This window comes from Vulpes lagopus, chromosome 8, assembly GCF_018345385.1.
Source record: "Vulpes lagopus strain Blue_001 chromosome 8, ASM1834538v1, whole genome shotgun sequence".
NCBI classification, from domain to species: domain Eukaryota; kingdom Metazoa; phylum Chordata; class Mammalia; order Carnivora; family Canidae; genus Vulpes; species Vulpes lagopus.
In genome coordinates, this window is record NC_054831.1 from 49,687,389 (window position 1) to 49,705,121 (window position 17,733).

Below are 17,733 nucleotides of genomic sequence, written 5' to 3' on the forward strand. Positions count from 1 at the left end.
ATGCACTGAATCTATAGATCAACTGGGAGAGAACTGACACCTTAACAATATATTGACTCTTCTGATGCAAGGACATAGTTTGTCTCTCCCTTTACGTAGGTCTTTGATTTTTTTTTCTAAGGGGAAATTCAGTTTCTCTTTCTGGCATCTTCTTTTCCATCACTGCCTATCCCTCACTCCATTCCCCAAAGTTTTGACATGTTAAAGATGTGCTTAAGACATAGATAAAATGTAATATTTTTGTATTTTTAATTTTTCAGCTACTAACATAATGAGAGCCTTCTATACTTAAAAGTTTCCACCTGATAATGACTCAGAATATCTTGGTTAACTTCCTTAATATCTGTGAATTAGTTAAATATAGTTGGCCTGGGCCAAATTTATCGCCAGACAGGGCAATTATTTATTATTATTGTTGGACAGAGCAATTATTCAAACATCAGAAAAAATTCATGAGAAGATAAAATTTAAAAAATCAGTACCCTCTGTGTCAGGTACCATTCCCTTCATGGATCAAAAACAGCACGTGATGATCTCGTTCTCAAAGTTTTTTGATCAAAACAAATGATACACACGGATACCCCAATGTCAACAAGTCAGCTTAAACACATACCCTGGAAGCCTGTCAGATCCAGAGGCCAGCATTAATATAAGGAGAATCTATGAACCAAAGGAACACACACGATCACATTCAAAGACTATGTGTATGACAGTAATTGGTAAACTGAATATTTTTCAAAAAGTCCCTTTGTTCTTAATGGCACTGAAACCATTGTTGGGCTCCCACTGTCACCAACAGGACCAGCAGTAGTTGAGTACTGGTGCATGCAAAAGATCAAAAGCTGTGATGAAAGGGCCTGTAATTAACAATAATTGCTTCCCAAGGATCTATTTTATATAGATCCCACTTCATAAGGAATACATTCAAGTCCACTGGATAGGCTTAATATTTTCACTGTGGGTGGTCTTTTCTGGGAAAGTTATTCAAAGTCTCTGCATGGGGCTAGCAAAACATCATTAATAAGAATGATACAGAAGAATTACAGAGAGGAAGCACACCTTCACCAGTGGGTGACATCTTACAAAGCAGCCCATGCAGTTTTGGAAGCAAATGAAATGAAGGGCTTCTAGAGATAATGAGGGTAGTTTACTCCTTTAGTCAAGTTCTTTTTATTTAATGGATGTTTTCTTAGAGGTGGTGACCAAGAGTGGGATTGACACTTGCAGGCTTGGTTATATACTTAACTATTATTTTTCTGTGGGTAATGTTAAGTAAAAGGGGAAAACTCGATAATGCTTTTGAATGGGGAGTTAAATGCAGAAATAGGAAGCCACATAAACCAAGCAAAGGGAAGACAGGATAATATTTCTATAACTCGAAAAAAAGTGAGTTTAAATAAATACCAACATTTTTATGCTTACATTACAAGATTGTTCATTTCAACTCTCATTGGAAAACAGATTAATACTATTAATAGAATACAATTTTAAATTATTTGATAACCACTTAATAATCATGATGGTCATAATCACTGTGGCAAATTGATTAAAATAATAGCCCCATTCTTCACTCGTTCCCTTCCCCAATGCCTTGGGTGGATTTGTCCTTACCTCTGAACATCCCTGAAATTACTGTATGTTTCCTCTGAACATACAGTAATTTTTTCATTAGTTTAATCTATGCTTAGTTGAATACCTGAAGGTTATAAATTCTTTGACAGCATGGCACATGAGTCCCTTTACCCCTCATATGGCCAGCACAGCACTTAATATGTCAAATGTAATATGCTAGGGATCCTAGAGTGAAGAGGAACTGTTCAGAGTAAATTTAGTTTTCTGGCCAAAAGACAAATCTAGATGTGGGGCAAATAAATCCTTTTGCCTCATGATCAGAAATGGAAACTTGTGCATACCAGAAAGTTAGTTTTTGACTCCTTCAAAATTCTAAACTTAAACATCACAAAGCACCATCAGCTACTTCACTCCTATTAATATAGGCTATGTTAAATTCATTTAGAATCAGGACCTATAATGTTATAACCTCTTTCTGTTCTCACCCTGGTCTGCCTGGCATATTTGGCAGAATCAGATAAGTGAAGGGTAATTTCTGAATACAGTAAAACCTTGAAAAGCAGAGCTCTCTTAAGCAAACCATTTATTTTTAAAAGCTGCTGTAAAGAGAAGAAGAGGAAAGTAAGTTGATACCAAGACTCATGCAATAGCTATTGTCAGGCATATATCATCTTCAGAAGAGAGTTCTGTAATCACATGTACCTTTCCCCTCTAAAAAGAAACATAGTGACCCTGAGCAAAGTCTCTTAACCTCTCTACATTCCTATTTGCTCATCTGTTAAACGAGTGGCTGATACTAACTTAGGAATAAACTTCAGTGAGTTGTTTGGTTTTTTTTTTTAAGGATTTATTTATTTATTTTAGAGAGTGAGAAAGAGAACAAGCAGGAGTGGAGACAGAAGGAGAAGAAGAGAATCTCAAGCAGACTCCATACTGTGCATAGAGCCTGATGTGGGCAGATCTCACCACCCCAAGAGCACTACCCGAGTGGAAACCAAGACTCAGACACTTACCCAATTGCACCACCCAGGCACCCCTCAGTGAGCTTTTTAAATACTAGTTTATTGAAACTAATGTTCACAATAATAAATATAAGAGAATGAAAGATTTTCAATAACAAAAAAATTAAATATTAAATTATGCACAATATATTTTAAGAGACAGCAAAAGACACCAATATAATTTTGAAAGATTTTTTAAAGGTGGAAAAATAGAGTATTTTCATGGCCTTTAATTAGTTAGAAATTTCAATTAATAAGAACAATCCATTTCCACTACGCAGTCAAGCTAACCAAAGTACTAATGTAAATATTAAAATGCTGGTCTTATGGAGAATGAAACAACCATAGCTTTGTAGATGAGCTGTGGGACCTTAGACAAGTTATCCAATCTCCATTTCATTGCCTGAAAAAATAGTGAGTATAATTCTTTCCTCTTTGGAGGTTGTAAAGATTGAATGAGTTAATGTCCATGCAGTGACCTGAAAATAGCAGGTACCAAACAAACTTTAACTTCCCTTTTTCCTTTTTTTTTTTTTTAGATTTTTATTTTATTTGTTTATTCATAGAGACAGAGAGAGGCAGAGACACAGGCAGAGGGAGAAGTAGGCATCACACGGAGAGCCTGACGTGGGACTCGATCCAGGATCACACCCTGGGTTGCAGGCAGCGCTAAACTGCTGTGCCACCGGGGCTGCCCTAACTTCCCTTTTTCCACCATCCTCAAGAAAATTCAAAAGCACTTCAACAGTGCATGACTAGAAGTTACCTCTCAGATGTATAATGCCTTTATTGTTTTTCATTACCTAACACACTCTCATATGCTAAAATATTTTATTTTCACAGATATCACTTGCTTCAAAGTCACTTATCTCTTCTGTTTACTAGATGACAGGCTGATGATGCCATAAAAAGAGCCACAATAAATTTATTCATAAAAACAATTATGACACAAATTTGGACTTCAGTCATATGCTGGCATACAAAAAAAGTTAGAGAGTATCTGACAATATCTTTGGTTAGTAGAAATACCATAGAGAGTAGAAACCCTTGATCTTCCTAACTCTCCCCAATACTAGGCAGGATATCTTATTTTAGGAAAGGAAGAATCTATCATTTTCTTAATGATGTTTTCTGATCTCTAAATGCCACTCTCTTTGCATATAGTTAGGCAGCACTGAGCTTTTAAAATCCTTCCTGGAAAAGGAGGAACCTTCTAAGAAAGCATTCCTTTTAATGAAATTCCTATTAATTTAATATAATCATGCTTTTGGTCTTGGTCCACTAAGTTTAATTGGACAAAACAGACTAGGAGGGGCAGAGCCTGGAACCAGAGCTCCCATTGGAGAGGTGTCACTCTCGGTGCTAAAATGAGAGGCCCATCTATCTGACCAAACACAGTATCCAAGGAAATGGTAACTTCTCTCAGTGATGGAGAGTGGCAAGGGTGATATCAGCTTCAAGGCCAAAGGAGCACCAAGTGCCGCTCCTCTAGGGGCAGGTGGAGATGCCTTTCCAGGAAAGCTACACATAGCAGAGACCTACTGGCCCTGTTCCCAGACTGGAATTCAGAGACAGCCTCTGATTTCTGGGAATAGGATTTACGGAGGAGACCTGGTCTTTTTTCCAATGTGATTGGCCTAATGACCAGGTAACAAGATGTGGATGCAGATAGGGTTCAAGACAGGCACTTAGATCTCAAAAACAATATCTAAAAGAGGGCACAGGATCAGAATTGGACTAATTGAAGAGGACACTGCAGATCTCCCAAGGCAAATGGGATGGAACTTCTTAAACCGCACCTCCTCCAGCATCATTCCTTTCCAGCAAGCACAATATATATCACAGAATAATTGTGAAGATGAAAGCCATTTATTGAAAGCCATCTGTGTGCCCCTGCTCCAGGCAGTGGAAATCAAAAATGAGGAAGACAACTGCCTCTGCCTTAAAAAGCTCAAAGTCCAGTGGAAGAGGCAAAATGTGACAAGTCCTGTGTTGCAGATGGTCACCTCATGCTGCAGAACACAGAAAAAGCCATCTAACTTAGAGCTGGTTAAGTCAGAGAACCTCCTCAAATACATCCAATAAGTTTTGTTGAACTAAATCCTTGGACATTTACTATGGCAGTCCTCTATCTTCTCTTCCCTTGGGAGAAAACATTTCTTTGATTTTCTTATGTTAAGCATTTAAGAAAATCTTTCCCATTTCTTTACAGAACACCCTCTAAATTCTCTTAGAGCACTGTTGAATCAGACAACTGGTGGTCTCTGCGACAAAGACCAACTGAGCTGTTTCTGTCTATACAGGGATCACAATACCAAATGGGAGAAGAGGCAATTGAAAATCTATCAACATGGGTGGTGTCTAGATTATTTCCTAGGCAAGAGTTTGTATGAGCTCAAAATCAACATTACTAATAATTATGTTAGCAAACACCTCCCATTAGCACCAAACCGCAAGCTTTGTCTAAGTAAATGTTTCAGTGAGTAAATGATTTACCATAATTCTTCTGAGATAGTATTTATTACCTCCACTCTACAGATGAGAAAATGAAGATATAGAAAGTAAATCAGTTTTCACAAGATTATATAACTAGAAGGTAAAATCCTTCTAGTGGAGCCAGAATCTAATTCCTGCTGTTTGTCTCCAAACTGTTGAAGTCTACAGGCCTACCTCTCATCTACAAGACTTATTCTTTTCATTTACTACCTGGGAATATTCCAGCACAATCTAGTTTAAGTTATGGAAATTATCTAACATGGTATACAGCATTTGGCTGTTTTCAAAGCAGTTTTACACATATCACGCAACAGCTACATTAAGCCTTGTGACTCTATGTTGGCTCCAGCATTGAGACTGTGTGTGGCCTCTGTACCTGAGATGTGGACATCTCCCAGGTATCTCTAGTGCTCCGCAGACCCGATTTTCAGTCAACACTGCTAACGAGGTCTCTTTGACTTCGGTGTGCTTTAGACTTGAAGGAGACTTTCTCTCCCAGGCTACAGATTTCAGGATAAGAGGAGTGGAATCTTACTAGTCCTCAGAACTCAGTACAGGACCCAGCACTGAGCGAATACTCTGTAAATGTTTGTTGAATCAAAGTGAATGTGTGATCTCATTTGAGTCTCACAACAACCTTCTAAGATAGGGACTACTCTCTTTATGTTACAGATGAGAAGACTGAGGCTAAGGCTTTAAGAAAATTTCCTAATACTAGGGGTGCCTGGGTGGCTCAGCCAGTTAAACAACTGACTTTGGCTCAGGTCCTGATCTGAGGGTCCTGGAATCGAGCCCCAGGGCAGACTTTGTGCTCAGCAGGGAGTCTGCTTCTCCCTCTCTCCTGCTGCTTCTGCTGTCTGTCTCAAATAAATAAATAAAATATTTTTAAAAAAGAAAAGGAAAATTTCATAAAACTCATACAGCCAGTGATTAGCAGGATGAGGTCCAAATCATATTTATTTTCATTTTCTGCTACAATATTCCATGCATTATAAATAAGAACAAGTATTTATCTAATATCTCACATGACACTTATTTCCATATTAGGAAATCGCCCAGGTGAGATTAGCAGACACTTGGCGTTTAGTGTTCATGCAGTCATTTATTCCTCTACACAGTAAAACCTTACTGAACAGCCACCATGGGCCGTGCCATGCAGTGTAGTCAGAATTAAAGACGTAGAGGAGGACTAACCAAATCAGTTCGTGCCTTCACAGAGAAGCCAACAAATAAAGAGCACTCCTCATCCAGTCTGAGAAGTGCCAGTGATGTGGTGGAAGCATGAAGGAAGGACCCAGGAGTCAGACATACAGTCTGGCTGTCTATGGAAAAAAAAAAAATCATGTTTTGTTTCATTTATCTCTTAATTTTCCAAGACCACATTTGTGCATGCATGTGCTCGTGTGTGTATGCCATGTGCATACAGTAAAGGGAAAAATATGAGGAAAGGCGTATTAAACAGCTGACAGCACATGCTGCCAAACAAAATCTGGTAAGGTAAGATAGAGAAAAAGACCCACCAGGGTGTCATTTAGTTTTCAATGCATCAAAGATGTACACACTCTTCCCATTATCATTAATGGCTGTTATGAATGTAATTTGTCCCCATGTATCAAGGAGAGAATAAATTCCTCACAGAGGGGAAATAGAGGGTATTCAAAGAAAAAAAATATTTTATGCAGAAGGCTGATGACTGCTAGCTGATAATGAATGCAGTAGGAATAATAATAATTTTTAAATTCCTCATTAAATGAATCATAAAGGTCACAGGGCAATACTAGAAACACACACACACACACACACACACACACACACAACATCTCTAAATTCTCCCACAAAACAACAATAACAAAAATGGCTTTTTTAAGTACAAGCCTGAATAAAAAGTCAGGATGAAATGAAAATAAAAGGGAGCAGAAATTCCAACAACTCTTTTTTTTTAAAGATTTTATTTATTTATTCATGAGAGACACAGAGAGAGAGAGGCAGAGACATAAGCAGAGGGAGAAGCAGGCTCCCTATAGGGAGCCCGATGTGGGACTCAATCCCAGGACCCCAGGATCATGACCTGAGCTGAAGACAGACGCTCAACCACTGAGCCACCCAGGTATCCTCAATATATTTAAATTATAAAGATCAAAATTTTTTTAAAAATCCAGAAATGTACAAGGATGAAGGATGTAAGAGAACCTCTTCTGGAATAGTCCATTCTTCCAAAGCCACTAAATCTGTTGATGACAGAAACAAAATATAGGAAGATACCTTTGTGCAGAGGGAAAAAAGCAAACACATTCCTAAATGACTAGAAAAAGTGAGTCCTATAGGTTAAGTGACTTATACAGTTCAATATGGGTGTTAGATAATTAGACAAGGGACCAAAAATATTCTTAAAGGGTAAATGCTTACAAGTCAGCAAGTTAGAAGTATTCTCAAGAGCAGCACTGTAGCATATTTTAATGCCTTCTTGGCTCATCAGAGTAAAACAAGAGGCAAAGTAGAGGTATGGGACTTAACATAATTTTTACTTTCCTGGGAGCAGCATTTCTTAAGACGATTGGGAGGTTTTTGTTCCTCATCACATCCTTATTAATCCACTATCATGTCTCTGTATTTTATTATTCCTACCAGGGTAACAGATTATAGCTACCATGTCGGGTCATAAAGTGTTATAGCTAACTCAGGGGATTGAAAACCAAATTCAGAATAAAGGATAGCATGTTCCTTTACTTCTCCAAGCCTGTGCTTCCTACCCTGTAAAAGAGGTTAACAGACATCATCCTCTAGGGCCATCCAGTAAGAGAATGCACACTTGTTGCCTATTCTCCATGGGCAACCAAAACAGTGTAATATAGATGTGAGTCTCCTAAAACCAGGCCAGGCCCATCATGAGCACTCAGTAAACATAGGCTGCTATTCTTGCTTTTGGAAGGCTTCCTGCTATGGAGAGTCATTAAATACAGGAAATTCTGAGCTGTTTCCTCTGGAGAGTTTTTTCTTTTCTTTTCTTTTTTAAAGAAATAGAGTACAAATTTAGCCAAATCAGTAGATAAATTCAGTCCAGGGATAAATTCTAGTTAGCACACTCTGAATCGAGCACCTAATACACCATTATAAATACGGAGTGCTTAATGAGGAGTATTTGCTAAAAATGGTAAAGTCTACTGCCAGGGTTAAATGAGGTGACCTCTTTGGACTCCTTCCAAATTAAGGCAGTAAAGGAAAAAATGAGTATTAAATATCTATCTGTCTATATATCTAGACTGTGTCATCCAGACTGGGGCAGAGCAACAAGCATCTGGCCTCTTCAAATTTCTAAATGGTAGTAAGTGAGTGGCCCATGCAGTACAAACTCAAGAGCACTGAATAATAGCCCTTAATTGTGGTTGTAATACATCACCTGTAAAGACCCCACCTAGAGGTGAACTGCATAACAGAAAGAATTTCTGTGGCACCAAATGAGACTCTCATAAAACTACACTGTTAAGTTACACTATTTTGGTTGCCTTTGGGAAATAAACAAGTTGCAAGCATCTAATCATGGCCAAGTGCACTGAGTTTGGACTCTCAGGAAAGAGAAACACTGATTAAAGATTAAATTTGCTTATTTCAACATAAAGCTTTTTGCACAACGGGTTAAACAATACCACTGCCATATTCTGCCAGAGAGCAATTCTCATCTGGGAACTGGGGCAATATACCAACTCTAATGTGACAAAGTGAAAAAATGCTGATGGGGCAAGGTTCTGGAAAACCTGGCTATATACCTTATTATATCTTGATATTATATAGCTAGCATTCCTCAATAATCAGTAAAATAAAAATAAAGGGCAATATATTAAAGACTGTATTCTCTGGAGAGTGGCAATCCCAGTGTATAAACATTTCTTCCACATTCCAATGTCCTAAGAATACTCCAAAGATCAAAATGACCCATGCCGTTTAAAAGATACCATTTACTTAGAATAAAAAACACACTACCCTGAAATAATTATGCCATCCAGCTCATCCCATATCCGGGAAGCAGAGAAACCAAGAAAGGAAAGATGAGGAGAAGTCATTAAATTAAAACATACTATAGCTCTCATCACAGAGGAATAAAGTGTTCTTTTCAAAAAACAATCCAGTTTATGTCATAGAGAGCATCATTTCTAAATACTCTGGTCAAAAAGAAAGAAGTCCTTTTTTGTTTAGGCTTTTTTGTTTGTTTGTTTTGAGTTCAAGTTTACTGCAAATTACATATGATAATACAGTTCTTAAAAAGTGCAAAAGGAAGCTCCAGCTATAATTTTGGTGTTGTGGTTCTTATATTTGTGTAGGAGTTAAAATAAGGTGAAATGCTGGCACAAAAAGCAGCAGAAAACAAGCTACTGAATGAGGAGGAAGTGACCAAAAAAACTGAGTAGGAAGGTGAAGGGTAGTTTGAGAGGGATGTTGGTGGGAATGGTGGGGTTTTTTCTTAGTCTGCATTAATTGGCTTATTTCTGAATGAACATGTGATTATTATAAAAGAACACTCTCTGTATAATCTAGTAAAACTCTAAATTCCTGGCAGAGTCAATCTGAAAGTATAAGCCCTTCTTTTGAATATCTGAGAACTATTTGCATGAGAATTATCACTCGGAAGTGAGCAAATTCCAGTCCTGTTGACTCACTGCCTCTGCCACCTACACTGGGACTCCCAGGCCAGTGAGTTCCAGCCCACTGTATGGGCGATTCCAGGACCAAACCAGCTTAGAGGAGTGATGTGGGGCACAAGAAACACAATGAGAAAGCTTGTTGTCAAGTTAAAAAAAAAAAAAGAGCCAAATGAAAGAAAAGCCAGAAGGCCTTTTTGTTTATATTTTAACTTAATTTTTAGACTATTCCACTCAAAAATACATCTGAAGCACAAACTCAAACAAATGCAGAAAAAGCTTCTGGAAACTCAAGAAACTGTGAATAATTTTTATGGCAACTATACACCTCGAGAGTTCAATGTGTCAATGTATGATTTTATCCTGTTAGAGTAGAAAGAGGAGGAAGCCTTCATATGGAATTAGTGTTCACCATCCTTTTAAAAGGAAGGAAATTATATTTAGCTGGAGAAAGGAACAAAGGAACATTTGACTGCTAATTGGCTAGCTCCTCCTTTTCCTTAAATTCTATTAAGGCAACCAATTTCTCTGCTTTCCCTCCCTTAGGCAGCATTTTGCGATAATAAATCCTTAGAAAGCAGAAATAGTATCTCAATAACTCCCCATATATATTATCTATTGTGGCATCACGTGTGAAAGTTTTATGAAAGATTGATGAAGTAATAAAAGATAAGTGAGCTCTGAAAGGCATTGAATGAAAATGAAAGTGAAACTTCTACTTGGAGAAGTCCAAAACCTGTGTTCAAGTCCAACATCTGCCATTAGCTGCTGTGTTACCTTAGAAAAATTGCTTAACTTTGCTGTGTCTTGATATCTTTGGGCTCAAAACTGGGGGTTTATAATCACACTCATCTCCCAGGACAATTGTGAGAAAGTGTATGCTAAGCACTTAGCAAGGTGCCTTTCACATAGGAAGCACTGAATAATGTTAACTAGTATTATTTTTTGCCTGTCATAAAAGAACATTTCAATTATTTTTTTTAATTTATTTATTCATGAGAGACACACAGAGAGAGAGAGAGAGGCAGAGACACAGGCAGAGGGAGAAACAGACTCCATGCAGGGAACCTGATGCAGGACTTGATCCCTGGTCTCCAGGATCACACCCTGGGCCGAAGGTGGCACTAAACCACTGAGCCACCCAGGATGCCCCTAAACATTTCAATTATTAAAAAGGTCTTGGCATTGACAGAGCATGCTTGGTCCCATATAAAGGTTAGAAAAGTCCAAACTTCAGGTGCAGTAATGGTGTTCTATATGCCCACTTAAAAACATTTTTCGGGTAACAGAATAATTTACATTTAAAAAGTTCTCTGTAGGGGCAGCCCGGGTGGCTCAGTGGTTTGGCGCCCCCAGGGCATGATCCTGGAGACCTGGGGGATCATGTCCCACGTCGGGCTCCCTGCATGGAGCCTGCTTCTCCCTCTGCCTGTGTCTGTGCCCCTCTCTCTGTGTCTCTCATGAGTAAATAAAATCTTTAAAATAAATAAATAAAAATAAAAAATAAAAAGTTCTCTGGAAAATGTTAAATTTTAGAAGAATGAAGTGACCAAATAAAACTATCAATGTAATTTTTTTTGATATTCAATGTATTATCAAGATTTTAAATTCTGCATAACAAGCTTTTTTTTTTTCCCTCCATATTACTAGGACTTTAACCACAGGAAAATAGAAAATGAGCATAAAATTCAATCCATAATTTGAAATTATCAAGGAAAAAGTACACAGTCTTTTGGAGTAAAGATCAATAGACATTTTCCATAAAAATCCAAACAGTAAATATTTTAGGCTTTGTGGGCCACATAAGGTCTCTCAGTTCTACGTCAAACACACACACACACACACACACACACACACACACACAACGGAATATTACTCAGCCATCAAAAAAATGAAATCTTGCCATTTGCAATGACATAGATGGAACTAGAGCGTATTATGCTAAGTGAAATGAGTCAATCAGAGAAAGACAATTATCATATGATCTCACTCACATGTGGATTACAAGGGAAGGGAGGGAAAAATAAAACAAGATGAAATCAGGGAGACAAACCATAAGAGACTCTTAATCATAGGAAACAAACTGAGGGTCACTGGAAAGGAGGGCATGGGAAATAGGGTAACTGGGTGATGGACATTAAGAAAGGCACATGATGTAATGTGCCCTGGATGTTATATAAGACTAAGGAACCAGGATCCCTGGGTGGCTCAGGGGTTAAGCGCCTGCCTTCGACCCAGGGCATGATCCTGGAACCCCAGGATGGAGGCCCACATCAGGCTCCCTGCATGGAGCCTGCTTCTCCCTCTGCCTGTCTTCCCCCTCCCCACCCCCCACTGTCTCTCTCATGAATAAATAAATAAAATCTTTAAAACCTAAAAAAGACTGAGGAACCACTGAACTCTACCTCTGAAATGAATCATTGAATTTAAAAATCAATCAATCAATCATCCCCTCCCCCTACCCCTCCCTCTTCAGTCTTTAACAACCCTAAAAATATAAAACCATCCTTAGCTCTAAGACAATACAAAAAACAGACCTTAGGGCAGATTTGGCTGACAGGCCATTTAAAACTCTGGTTCTACAGCAGGGATCAGGAAAACAACAGCAGAGGCCAAATCCTGCCAGCAGCTTGCTTTTGTAAATAAAGTTTTATTGGAACATAATTATTGCTATTCATTTACAAATTGCTTTTGGGCTGGTTTCCCACCCCAAAGACAGACTTGAGTCGTTTTTACAGAGACCCAGGGACCCACAAGCCAAATTTATTTACTATCTGACCCTTTACAGAAAAATGCTTGCCAATATCTGTTCCAGAATAATGAGAATGCTTCATTAATAGAACTTTTCATTCTTCCTTTCCACTATGGGAAGAACTTGAACAAATGGCCTTAGTTACATTGTTGAGCTCTTTTTCCCCTATCATTAAACTCCATAAAAGCCAAAACATACTAAATTTTTTTTTTTAATTTTTATTTTTTTATGATAGTCACAGAGAGAGAGAGAGAGAGGCAGAGACACAGGCAGAGGGAGAAGCAGGCTCCATGCACCGGGAGCCTGACGTGGGATTCGATCCCGGGTCTCCAGGATCGCGCCCTGGGCCAAAGGCAGGCGCCAAACTGCTGCGCCACCCAGGGATCCCTTTTTAGATTTTATTTTTATTCATTTATGATAGACATAGAGAGAGAGAGAGAGGCAGAGACACAGGCAGAGGGAGACATACTAAATTTTATACATGAAAGTAGCGTTGGGTAGAGAAAATTTCTAGATAGCCATTTGTTGCTTTATTTTTTTTCCTTTTTTTTCCCCATTTGTTGCTTTAAATGCATGGCATGTATTTTCATAGTTTTTGTAATGACAGAGAATAGGAAATATTGCCTCTTATGAAATGTTGAAAGAAAGCAATACAAAGCTGAAATAGGCCATACAAAAGCCCAGAATAGGATATACAACATAAACTTAGGCAAGAAAAACACTCTTCGTGATATATGAATGTTGGGTAAACTTGCATAGTGTTTGGACTGTAGTTGCTCAGTTTATTCACGACAATAACTTGGTCTGTTCTGAAAATGTTGCTTCAATTTTAGTCTCAAAAAAAAGTATAAACCTATGTCAATAAAGCGAAGCATCACACATACATATTGTCTATATGAATAGAAAAGTCTAATCCAAATCAAATCATTTCTAAAAGCTACAGATACCAATTAGCCAGTTTTATCTCAGTTCTACGAACAGAATATTTTATCCTAGAAATAAATTTGGAAAGCATTAAAAATTGTTTTTATATCTTGTATTTCACTCTCTTCGGTATGATGGCATTAAGTCAAAATGCCTTCTGGCCCATCTCAGAAGCTCCAGGCTCTAGCTCTTCCCCCATCCCTTCCACCACAGTTTGCTCTATCCAGATTAGGTAGAGGCTAATAAAACCTCTAGGGAAGGGATCTTGCTTTACTGCCTAGAATCGAGCTGACTTTATCAGGCAATGATAAGAAGATTCAACAAGCAGAAAAGGTTTTTTGTTGAGCCTTCACCTATTCTCCACAACCTGAACAGTTAACCATTTTCATTGGTGCTTTAAACCATTTTCCATACTGGTTTTCACTACAGCTTGAAAATTTAAAACCTCAGCCGAGTAAAATCTGTGAGAGTAGAGATCATGTCTGCTTTGCTCACCAATATCCTTAGTCTTTAGCTTGGTGACTGGCATAGTAAATATAAATCAAATAAATCTTGCTGGTGCACAGATGAATGGATAAATGGATGGTGGTTGGAAACTATAAACATCAGAATGGTTCTGGGTTTTCAAACTATGCAGTGTTTATCCACAAAGGTTTTTACAAATATTTTTACTATGTGTCAAATATGGTGATTTATGAGTTTATAATTATAAGGGCTCTATTACCAATGAACTGATGACAAAGATGTCAACAAGCACAATCTAGACAGCTAGGTCTTAGAATCTTTCAAATGATTGCTCTCATTTTCAAAAGGGAAAAACTTTAGTTTTTGGAAAAGCTGATCAATAATTTTACATTGCAAACCCCTCAAAAAATTACAGATTTAACTATTAACCAAATGGTCAAAAAGATTTACTCAAGAGAAAGTTTACCAGAAAATAAAACTATAGCACTAAAAATAAACTGTTAAATTCACCTCATCTTTAGTTTTGATGAGTTAAGAAATGTTACAGACATAATGTGTCTTCATTTTTGCAGGATATTTGATAACTTAATATTATTTATGGTCAAGATGGAGAAATGTAGACTGGATGGCAGGACAATAAAGCAGATTCAAGCAGATTAAAAAATAATTATAGAAGAGTGCTATTAATTAATATCTTAATCTTCTTGAATGTACAGAGGTCCAGAGGTCCAACTAGAAACAACAGAAGTGAGAGGAAAGCACAAACTTAAATAACGAAATAATGAAAACACAAATAAACAGAATGGCTGTAAAATGGGTGAAACAATTTTCAGAAGTCTTCACATTTGTTCAAGTGCAGGATGACTCTGCCTAGAAGTGATGACTCAAAACGGCCAGAGATAGATCCACTCTTAGGTGTCTATCTCTTTAAAATTCCGTAAGTCAGGGCACCTGGGTGGTTCACTCAGTTAAGTGTCTGCCTTCAGCTCAGGTCATGATCCTGGGGTCCTGGGATCCAGCCCCATGCTCCCTGCTCAGCAAGCAATCTGCTTCTCTCGTTCTCTCTCCCCCTTCCCCCACTTGTGCTCTCTCTCTCAAATAAATAAAATCTTTAAAAATAAAATAAAATTCCATAACTCTATAAAATAGTAGACAGAAGGGGAACAAGGGCATAATGTAAAACCACATGTGTAGGTTCTATCTCCAATTTAGCTTTTCAAGTGTAATCTTTCTTTATTCCTTTTATATTTATTATGCCAACAAATTATACTGTGTATCGGTTCCCAAACACATTCTACAATTTTCCACCTTCACAGATTCTTCTCTCCTTTCCTGAAAGTTATCTTTAATAGTTTATATTAACTATTAATATTTTAATCTTTTCTATTATTAAAATTTACCTCATGGCCAAAGGCCCACACACATGCTACTTTTAAACTTTTCTTCATCATCCACCCAAAAAAAATAAGTATTTTTTACCTTGACCTTTCCTGGACTCTTGTAATGTCATGTTTGTAAGTCTTACAAGGCATATCTTAGTTAGCATACACTATGCTTAGTGGTCTATGGGCTTCTACCTGCTTTCTTAAGAATATTCTTTTTTTTTTTTTTTAATTTTTATTTTTTTATGATAGTCACAGAGAGAGAGAGAGAGAGGCAGAGACACAGGCAGAGGGAGAAGCAGGCTCCATGCACCGGGAGCCTGACGTGGGATTCGATCCCGGGTCTCCAGGATCGCGCCCTGGGCCAAAGGCAGGCGCCAAACTGCTGCGCCACCCAGGGATCCCTTTTTAGATTTTATTTTTATTCATTTATGATAGACATAGAGAGAGAGAGAGAGGCAGAGACACAGGCAGAGGGAGACATACTAAATTTTATACATGAAAGTAGCGTTGGGTAGAGAAAATTTCTAGATAGCCATTTGTTGCTTTATTTTTTTTCCTTTTTTTTCCCCATTTGTTGCTTTAAATGCATGGCATGTATTTTCATAGTTTTTGTAATGACAGAGAATAGGAAATATTGCCTCTTATGAAATGTTGAAAGAAAGCAATACAAAGCTGAAATAGGCCATACAAAAGCCCAGAATAGGATATACAACATAAACTTAGGCAAGAAAAACACTCTTCGTGATATATGAATGTTGGGTAAACTTGCATAGTGTTTGGACTGTAGTTGCTCAGTTTATTCACGACAATAACTTGGTCTGTTCTGAAAATGTTGCTTCAATTTTAGTCTCAAAAAAAAGTATAAACCTATGTCAATAAAGCGAAGCATCACACATACATATTGTCTATATGAATAGAAAAGTCTAATCCAAATCAAATCATTTCTAAAAGCTACAGATACCAATTAGCCAGTTTTATCTCAGTTCTACGAACAGAATATTTTATCCTAGAAATAAATTTGGAAAGCATTAAAAATTGTTTTTATATCTTGTATTTCACTCTCTTCGGTATGATGGCATTAAGTCAAAATGCCTTCTGGCCCATCTCAGAAGCTCCAGGCTCTAGCTCTTCCCCCATCCCTTCCACCACAGTTTGCTCTATCCAGATTAGGTAGAGGCTAATAAAACCTCTAGGGAAGGGATCTTGCTTTACTGCCTAGAATCGAGCTGACTTTATCAGGCAATGATAAGAAGATTCAACAAGCAGAAAAGGTTTTTTGTTGAGCCTTCACCTATTCTCCACAACCTGAACAGTTAACCATTTTCATTGGTGCTTTAAACCATTTTCCATACTGGTTTTCACTACAGCTTGAAAATTTAAAACCTCAGCCGAGTAAAATCTGTGAGAGTAGAGATCATGTCTGCTTTGCTCACCAATATCCTTAGTCTTTAGCTTGGTGACTGGCATAGTAAATATAAATCAAATAAATCTTGCTGGTGCACAGATGAATGGATAAATGGATGGTGGTTGGAAACTATAAACATCAGAATGGTTCTGGGTTTTCAAACTATGCAGTGTTTATCCACAAAGGTTTTTACAAATATTTTTACTATGTGTCAAATATGGTGATTTATGAGTTTATAATTATAAGGGCTCTATTACCAATGAACTGATGACAAAGATGTCAACAAGCACAATCTAGACAGCTAGGTCTTAGAATCTTTCAAATGATTGCTCTCATTTTCAAAAGGGAAAAACTTTAGTTTTTGGAAAAGCTGATCAATAATTTTACATTGCAAACCCCTCAAAAAATTACAGATTTAACTATTAACCAAATGGTCAAAAAGATTTACTCAAGAGAAAGTTTACCAGAAAATAAAACTATAGCACTAAAAATAAACTGTTAAATTCACCTCATCTTTAGTTTTGATGAGTTAAGAAATGTTACAGACATAATGTGTCTTCATTTTTGCAGGATATTTGATAACTTAATATTATTTATGGTCAAGATGGAGAAATGTAGACTGGATGGCAGGACAATAAAGCAGATTCAAGCAGATTAAAAAATAATTATAGAAGAGTGCTATTAATTAATATCTTAATCTTCTTGAATGTACAGAGGTCCAGAGGTCCAACTAGAAACAACAGAAGTGAGAGGAAAGCACAAACTTAAATAACGAAATAATGAAAACACAAATAAACAGAATGGCTGTAAAATGGGTGAAACAATTTTCAGAAGTCTTCACATTTGTTCAAGTGCAGGATGACTCTGCCTAGAAGTGATGACTCAAAACGGCCAGAGATAGATCCACTCTTAGGTGTCTATCTCTTTAAAATTCCATAAGTCAGGGCACCTGGGTGGTTCACTCAGTTAAGTGTCTGCCTTCAGCTCAGGTCATGATCCTGGGGTCCTGGGATCCAGCCCCATGCTCCCTGCTCAGCAAGCAATCTGCTTCTCTCGTTCTCTCTCCCCCTTCCCCCACTTGTGCTCTCTCTCTCAAATA

At 37.6% G+C, this 17,733-nt stretch overlaps 1 protein-coding gene across 5 annotated transcripts in view; it reads right to left on the reverse strand.

Moving 5' to 3' along the window:
- Positions 1 to 17,733, reverse strand: part of LHFPL6 (LHFPL tetraspan subfamily member 6) — a 250,287-nt gene that overhangs the window by 201,279 nt on the left and 31,275 nt on the right. The gene's annotated exons all lie outside the window — the stretch shown is intronic.